At 44.9% G+C, this 8,316-nt stretch overlaps 1 pseudogene; it reads right to left on the reverse strand.

Moving 5' to 3' along the window:
* Positions 1-6,477: 6,477 nt before the first annotated feature.
* Positions 6,478-7,309, reverse strand: LOC123605729 (annotated as a pseudogene).
* Between the last annotated feature and the right edge of the window lie 1,007 nt (positions 7,310-8,316).

Raw genomic sequence — 8,316 nt, forward strand, 5'->3', positions numbered from 1 at the left:
GGTGATTTCTAATGCCACCTTCAGGATTTGCTGAGAACCTGTTGGGTACCAGCTTTATTTGGGGCGCCTGAGTGGCTCAGCCAGATCAAGAGCTGACTCTTGATTTCAGCTCAGGTCATGATCTCACAGTTCATGAGTTCAAGCCCTGCTTTAGTTTTTGTGCAATGATTGTGGAGCCTGCTTGGGATTCTCTCTCTCCTTCTCTCTCTGCCCCTCCCCTGCTCGCTCTCTCTCTCTCTCCCTCTCTCAAATAAATAAATAAATAAACTAATAAAAAATTTTAAGACGATTTATTTAACATGAAATAATCTGGGGGAAAACCAAAGGAGGGGTGATTTGCCGTGCGGTCACAGTCTGCCTTCAGTATTGGGACATTGTTTCATGAGAAGTGCGAGAAGATCAAGGCTCGGAGCCCTGAGCTGTGGAGTGCCATTGGTGTGAGCCGTGATCTTGAGGGAAGACTGAGAGGGAAAAGCAGGGCATGACGTGCCTGGGGAGAATCACTGCATGGCCTTTCTCTGTGATATGTTGTTCTGACCGGTGTGGAAGCCAGTTATTACTTATCCATCCATTTAGAAAGATTTACCAAACATTTGTAATGTGCAGGGCATGCGCTCAGTGTGGGACAGCAAGGTCACTGTAGTCTCTGCGCTCCGGGGGCTCATAGCCCAGTCCTAACAATTGACCAGCATGGATCTCACTGGGTGCAAGAGAAGGACCAGAAGAATGAGTCTAATAATCTCGTCATTCATTAACCTCTATCTATTAATTTCTAAATGCCAGGAGCTGCACTAACTTCTGCTTCAGGAGCTCAGCACTTCGTGGAGGTGACATGGCAAAGAAAAGGCACACTGGATGTGGGGGCCCAGAGCAGCCAAGTCGGGTGTTAGGGTCATGGGGTTGGGGAGAGGGTCGTGGGAGTTCCCCAAGGAAGGAGACATTTGGATTGGGCCTGAGAGAGAATTGTGAGGAAAAGAAGAGGAAGAGACTGGCAGCCAGAGGGAGGGTGACCTAGGCAGGGCACCTGTGTGGACAAAAACACTGGAGAAGAGATGAAGTGGGCACGTTGGATAGCCAGAGTGGGTGCGGGCAGGTGGACAGATAGAGGCCAGCCATGTGCGTGCGTGTGTGTGTGTGTATGTGTGAGACCAGCCATGTGTGTGTATGAGGCCAACCATGTGTGTGTAAGGCCAGCTGTGTGTGTGTGTGTGTGTGTGTGTGTGTGTGGCCAGCTGAGTGTGTATGTATGAGGCCTGCTGTATGTGTATGTGTGTGAAGCCAACCGTGTGTGTATGTGTGTGTGTGTGCGTGTGTGTGTGTATGTGTGTGTATGTGTGAGGCCAACCATGTGTGTGTAAGGCCAGCTGTGTGTGTGTGTGTGTGTGTGTGGCCAGCTGAGTGTGTGTGTATGAGGCCTGCTGTATGTGTATGTGTGTGAAGCCAACCGTGTGTGTGTATGTGTGTGTGTGTGCACGCACACGCGCTTGGGCTCTGTCTGAAAATGCTGAATTTGTACACTGCTGAGATGAAATCTCAGAAGATTCTGAATTCTACAGTCTGACTTTGAAGGGGAACAGTGAAAATGTGGGCATGATACACCCAGAACTGCCAAATGTACATTCGCCTTCTCACTTCAAGCTAGAGGCCCACGTGAACACTGCAATAACAAATCCTCTATTTGTTATTGAGACAAGTCTCCACGTTTCCGGGAGAGGGGATCCTAGTAAGAATTCCGTGGGTGATACTTGAAAACATCTGCTTCACTCTTCAGTGAGTTCTGATGAGGGAAGCAGTTTGTCTGTGGGCCGGGATTTGGGCAGGAAGGCGGCGTACTGTGCTGGCCGGGTGGCCGGGCTGCTGACTCCCACCCCTGGAGGAGAAGTTTCCATGGGAGCTATCACTACTCTGGATTTCTACAAAGTAACATTTCAGGGACAATCTGTATGTTTTAACAAATTACGTTATTAGGGACAAAGCTGGAATTACTTCTAATCATTTCACAAGGGACATTTTAAAACTTGCAGATGATTTTGCTATTTTGTCAGGGTGGAACCGACCCATTTAAACTTTCCAGTCATATTAATTTTTAATTTAAGTTTAATGAAATTAATTCAAATTAAGAAGGTGACCATTATCAATTTCCTTTCCTATTAGTTCCTTAATGCTTTGGCAAATTGCATTCTAAACTTCTCCTTCAACGAGCTAGATACATATTCATGGGTTTCCTAAGAAAAGATGAATTTGATCTTGATATGCTAATCCATAGCCATGGCAGCAATCAAGGAGCAGCTAGGGAGAGAAGTGCATTCTGGTATTAATTATGAATCAGGCATTAAGAACTGGTAAATAATTAAAGCTTCATGTGTCACAACACAAGTTAAGAATCAGTGTGTATTTCCATTACCAAATGCGTTTTGGGGCTATTTCCAGCTCTATTTGGATATTGACTGAACATAAACTGAGATGCAAGTAGGTAAGTCTCATTCATAGAAAACTCATAGTACAGAATTTCGATCTTACTGAACTGTTGGCATAGGTACGCATTCAACTTCAGAAGCTGGGTCTCAGTGTTTCTAGGAGTTTTGGGGTCATCAGCCGCCTCCCCTCAAAGTTCCTTCACTCTTTGGGGGTCTGTGCAGGGGAGTCATGCACCAGGCAGGAGGTTTTGCTCTCCGAGTATCCACAGATCAGCAGTATGCACAGCACCCGGGAGCTGGTGGAAAGTGCAGGCTGTCAGGCCCACCGAGGCCTACTCAATCAGATCTGCTTCTTAGCAGGATTCCCAGATGGCTCCTTTGTACAATGAAGTGCAGCGAAGGCACTTCTCAGCTGGAGGAATCTGTGATTCTTCCGTTTCCTTGGCTGCTGCTTCTACAGTGGAAAGGAGGCCAGGTTCACTTTGGCCCACTCCGTGTTCTCAATGGCCATCCTCCCCTCCTACCCATCGCATTGGGGGTTGGATACCCCTGAGGTCCACCTGCAGGACTTTAGGGTGCTAGAAGCAGTGGTCCTGGGTTTGAATCCTGGTTCTCTTCCTTGTGGGCTGTGTGATCTTAAGCAAACTCCTGACCTCTCAGAGACTCGGCTCCCGTGTGAATGGCACCGCCTGCCTCACAGGGCTGTTGTGAGGAGAGAATGCGGTCATGTCTGTGGGACAGAACGCCCGCCAGCAGCACAGCGGTCTGCAAATGGTAGTCGTGATCATGATGATGATGATGATGGCATTGAGGAAAAAGTAACTTTTAGGGAAAAGAATCGATGGCCAGGAAGGAGGTGATTAACTCAGTGGACAATGGAGGGATGTTAGAGATTCTTTAAAAACAGTCATGCGTTATGATGGTCTCTGCTTGACAGCCTAAAGGGAAGTTTAAAGGGGAGGTTTTCTTGGCATGGGTTTTGGGAGAGCAGGAACAATATTCTCAAAGAGTGAGACTTGCCCTGAAAAAGAGAAGAGAAGGGAATTTTAAATTTTTAAAAAATATTTCTTTAGTTTTGAGGGAGAGAGAGACCGAGCACGAGCAGGGGAGGGGCAGAGAGAGAGGGAGACACAGAATCTGAAGCAGGCTCCAGGCTCTGAGCTGTCAGCACAGAGCTTGACATGGGGCTCAAACCTACAAACCACAAGATCTTGACCTTAGCCGAAGCTGGATGCTTAACTGACTGAGCCACCCAGGCATGCCGTGAAGAGAAGAGACGGTGATTTTAAAGTGAAATCCCAGTGCTCTGTCTGTTGATCTCTTCCCATCCTGACTTTCTCCGTATCAAAATGCCGCCATATCTCTACCAAGTAAATGTGTGTGAATCATGTGGACATCACCCTTTTCTCTGGACGTGAAAAATAAATACGCTTCATGACTTTTCTACAGTTGAAATGGATGAGGAAGAGAAAGCAAATGTTTGGAATTCTGAAGTCTAAACACTTCTGTTTAAAAATCCCTGCTTTATAAAGGCAGCTACAGTTATTGTTTTCAGAGTTCCCTATTTCGTCCCCCAAACAGTGAGTGCCCATAAAGGCATTGGGCCTCTCTTGTATTTTCCACCCTATAGAATCTCCTTTCTTTAGTTGCCTTAGTCACTTATGTTGTCAGGAAGGATGAAAATGATATTTATTACAATAATAAATGTCGACCTCTTCAAAGACAGAATGAGCCATTAGTAGGATGGGGTTAAGGTGACCAGATGCCCAGGAAGGTTTTCGTTGTCCTTTCAAAATGCTGGGCAAGCCGCTGGACAAGGATGTGAAGCTTTGGGCATTTGCCATCAGTGGCTACAGGTCACAAGGTCATGGGCTCTGGCCCTGCAGCAACATATGAATACTGAATACACAGGGTTCTTTCTCCCTTATTCCCTAGAAGGCGCACTGTGGAATTACCCATGATGGCCCCGAATTGCCACTTTGTTCTCATGGTAATGAAAGAATGAAAAGATGAACATTAAAGAAAAAAAAAACAAAACAAAAAAACCTCTCATCTTAAACCTTTTCAATTTTTAAGCCCATAAATATAGGGGTCAGAACAAGAGGCCCTTCTTTTAAAAAATATTTTATGTCAGGTCGTGCCATATATAATACTTAGCAAGCTTATTTTCTCTCATCTGGGAGGTAAAGGATTTTTGCCAGTTCCACTCACAAAGCAATTTATGGCCAAATGCTGAAATATATTACAATTAGAACCTCAACTTCCCATTTAAATTTCAGGCACTGAGTTTGATCAGGTGTTAAAAGGTTCTGAAACTTTGAACTTGGTTTCAAAATTGGTTGTTTGCAGAATCTATGAGGTTGAGGGCAGGGGAGAAGAAGAGGCCAGAGGGTGCTGCTAAGGTCTGACATCAGAAAATTTCCTTAACTAGGATGACTTTCTTTTTCCTGTCTCCCCGAGCACTGTGTTCCTCACTTTATGCACAGGGTGGGTGTGACTCACACTGTATATTGTCCTCATCTGGGACCTGAGACAACACAGCAAAGTGGGTGAGAATTTGGACTCAGGAGCCAACTGCCTGGGTTTATATACCATGTCAGACACTTACTAGCTGTGGGAGCTTAGGCAAGATACTCTGTGTCTCAGTTTCCTTATCTGCAAAACGCAGATAATGTTAGTACCTACCTGTAAGGTCACAGTGAGAATTAGATAAGTTAATACATGCAATGCACTTAAATCCGTGCTTGGCATATAGGAATCGGTGTATATTTGCTTGCTGTTTTTCATCCCAGCTACCTGACCCTGAGCTCAGAGAAAGAATTCGTCTTTCTGTTTCCATAGTGCCAGGTATATACACATTCATCCCACAACATTTATCACATGCCTACAATGAGTCAGGCCCTCCCTGACTGAAAGACGTGGTCACTGCCCTTCTGGAAGAAATGGTTTTTCTGGAGAGAGGAGCAAATATTGCAATACTTCTTGCTGGGTCACGTATCACAGGGGCTTGATTCTAACCTGTGGGGAGCAGGCCGGGCTTTCTTGAAGGAAGCTGAACCTTAGCCGGATCTGTAGGATGAGCAGGAGAAGAGCAGAGAGTGTTCTGGGTGAAGGGAGGCACCTGTGAGAAGGCATCCCATGAAGAACTGTTGAACAAAAAGAAATTTTGGTCAGCTTTTGAGAAGGTGAGGGGACCTCAACCTCTTCTTAAATTGTCAAGGCCCTGGCACTCCTGATGGCCAGGCCTTAATTCCCTGAATAAAGATGAAGATGGAAGAGAGCATACTGGTAAGAGTCCCCTCCTGCCAGGAGGGCCTTCCAGAACTCAGGGCTCTGTGCTGAAGCCAATTTGGGCACATCTATATGTTTTATGAAGCATTCCCTGCCCCCCCCCCACCCCCATCCCTCCTGTCTTTCTCTCCCTTTCTTTCTTTCCCTTTCTTTCTTTCTTTCTTTCTTTCTTTCTTTCTTTCTTCTTTCTTTCTTCTTTTTCTTTCTTTCTTCTCTCTTTCTTTCCTTCTTTTCTTTCTTTTTCTCTTTCTTTCTTTTGTTTTTTCTTTCTTTCTTGCCCTTTCTTTCCCTTCCTTCCTTCCTTCCTTCCTTCCTTCCTTCCTTCCTTCCTCTCTCTCTCTCTCTCTCTCCCTCCTGCCCTCCCTCCCTTTCTTTCTGTCTTTCTTTCATTCTGTCTCTCTCTTCCTTTCCTCCCTCCCTTTCTTTCCTCCCTTCCTTCCTTCCCTTTCTTCCTCCCTCCATCTCCCTCTCTTTATTTTTCTCTCTTAGATTTAGATTTAATTGACGTATTATGTTAGTTTCAGATGTACAACATGATTCCATATTTGTAGATATTGGGAAATGATCACCATAGTAAGTTTAGTTAACATCCATCACCACATATTGATAAAACAATTTTTTTTCAAGTGGTGAAAACTTTTAAGATCTCCTCTCTCAGCAACTTTCAAATATACAATACAGTGTTATTTATTTATTTATTTATTTATTTATTTATTTATTTATTTTTCTGGCTACAGATTTATTCAACAGAAAATAGTCTCCTCCAGCTTTACTCAGGTGGCTGACCACATCCATAACCAAAATCCACCTCTAAACTGGAATTCAGTTGTTGACCCAATCCTGGCTTCAGCTTTCTTGTTGGCATCAGGGGTCACAGTGCTTCGTCTGCAGGTGTCTCTGTCAGCTTCCCCTCTTGTGAGTTTCCCTCCAGACCATTGGGCCCTGGCCTGCTGGTCTCAGGTTTCAGGATGGCTGTGGCACAGAGAGTCAGACACATTATCAGGGGGCAGGTGGAGGCAGTCATAGAGATACTGGATACCCTGGCTGGTAAGGTACCGGTAGAAATGCCTCCAGGCAAACTGTTCCATTTTTTTAAATTTTAATTTTTAACGTTTATTTATTTTTGAGAGAGGGAGGGGCAGAGAGAGAGACACACACACAGAATCCGAAGTAGGCTCCAGGCTCAGAGCTGTCAGCACAGAACCTGATATGGGGCTCAAATCCATGAACCATGAGATCATGACCTGAACTGAAGTTGGACTCCCAACTGATTGAGCCACCCAGGAACCCCATGGCGAACTCTTCCTTTATGTAGCTTTGTGAGCTGAGAGACTGTGTGGCCTTCATGACGTGGTCTTTAGGCATGTGGATGTCCTTCTTGGCCACCATCATTCTGTCCTTGAAAAGGAGTTCATAAATGGCAATACGATTCTTCTTGAGCATCAACATTTGGTGGCCGTTACGTCTGAAAAGCCAATACAGTGTTATTAACTGTAGTCACTGTGCTGTACCTTTCATCCACAGGACTTATATCCTTTATGGCTGTAGGTTTGTGCTCTTCAACTACCTTCTCCCCTTCACTGCTTTCTTAAACATGTATTTTAATGCCCTCTTTCTCTAAATCCTGTGACGTTTCTAGCAGCTTACTCTGATAGTAGGGTAGACATTTAGACTGCAGAGGAATGAACAATTCATTGCAAAGACACACAGGTCAAGTTTCCTGCACTGCCCTGCCCAGACCTGGCAAAACTCTGCCTTTCTTGAAGGGGATTTGTTCCCCTTGAAGGGGGATTGCTTGTGGCCACCACCCCCTCACTCCTGCAGAGCCACACCTGTACCCTCTTTGTCTTCCTCATCATGTTTTCATATGACAAGGCTGACTCTTGACCGGGAGGATGGTGGGGTTAAGTTAAAAAATTGATTGGCTAGTCACTTAAAAGCTACAGAGCAAGAAATAAAATGTTTCCAAATTCTTACTAGTCCCCTAACGGGAAAGTTTTGGCATCGGGCAGAGTGAGCCAGCCACCATGCTCCTCTCCCTTGAGAGGAGCAGAAGTAGCCTTTGTCAATATATAAGATAAATCCTTGATTGAGTTGGAAGCCTGGCTGCTTTTTTGTGCCCCTTGAGAGCAGGATCCCCTTGACTCTCAGTAACCTTTTCAGCATTTCACTCAACATGATCAATAGCTTTCCATTAATGCTCCTGGACCCAGAGGATGCAGAATAGATGAGAGAAGGCAGGTGGGGTGATAGATACTTCAGAATCACCCAAAGGTAAATGGTTATTTCATATATAGAATTCAGGATAGAGCTTCACTCTAAATATACACATTTCCCTAAGACAGGTGAGTGACTGCATTGCTCTCTGGAGGGGGCCGAGGTGGCCGTCAGCATTTTAAGAATTAGCCTACTTTTGCCTTCCTTTCCATGAAGAAGAAAATGTCCTTAGAACAAATGTCTCCCAAGAGAACTTTCTAGAACAACTGAACATGTGCAGTGACTTTCCAAAAAAAAGCCTACGTTTTTCTTTTTTATGGTGAGTTTATTATTCCACAAAATGTGGGAGATAGGACTGCAATAGAAAGTGATTTCTCATGAGGAGCAAGAT

This window comes from Leopardus geoffroyi, chromosome A1, assembly GCF_018350155.1.
Source record: "Leopardus geoffroyi isolate Oge1 chromosome A1, O.geoffroyi_Oge1_pat1.0, whole genome shotgun sequence".
Lineage (NCBI taxonomy): Eukaryota > Metazoa > Chordata > Mammalia > Carnivora > Felidae > Leopardus > Leopardus geoffroyi.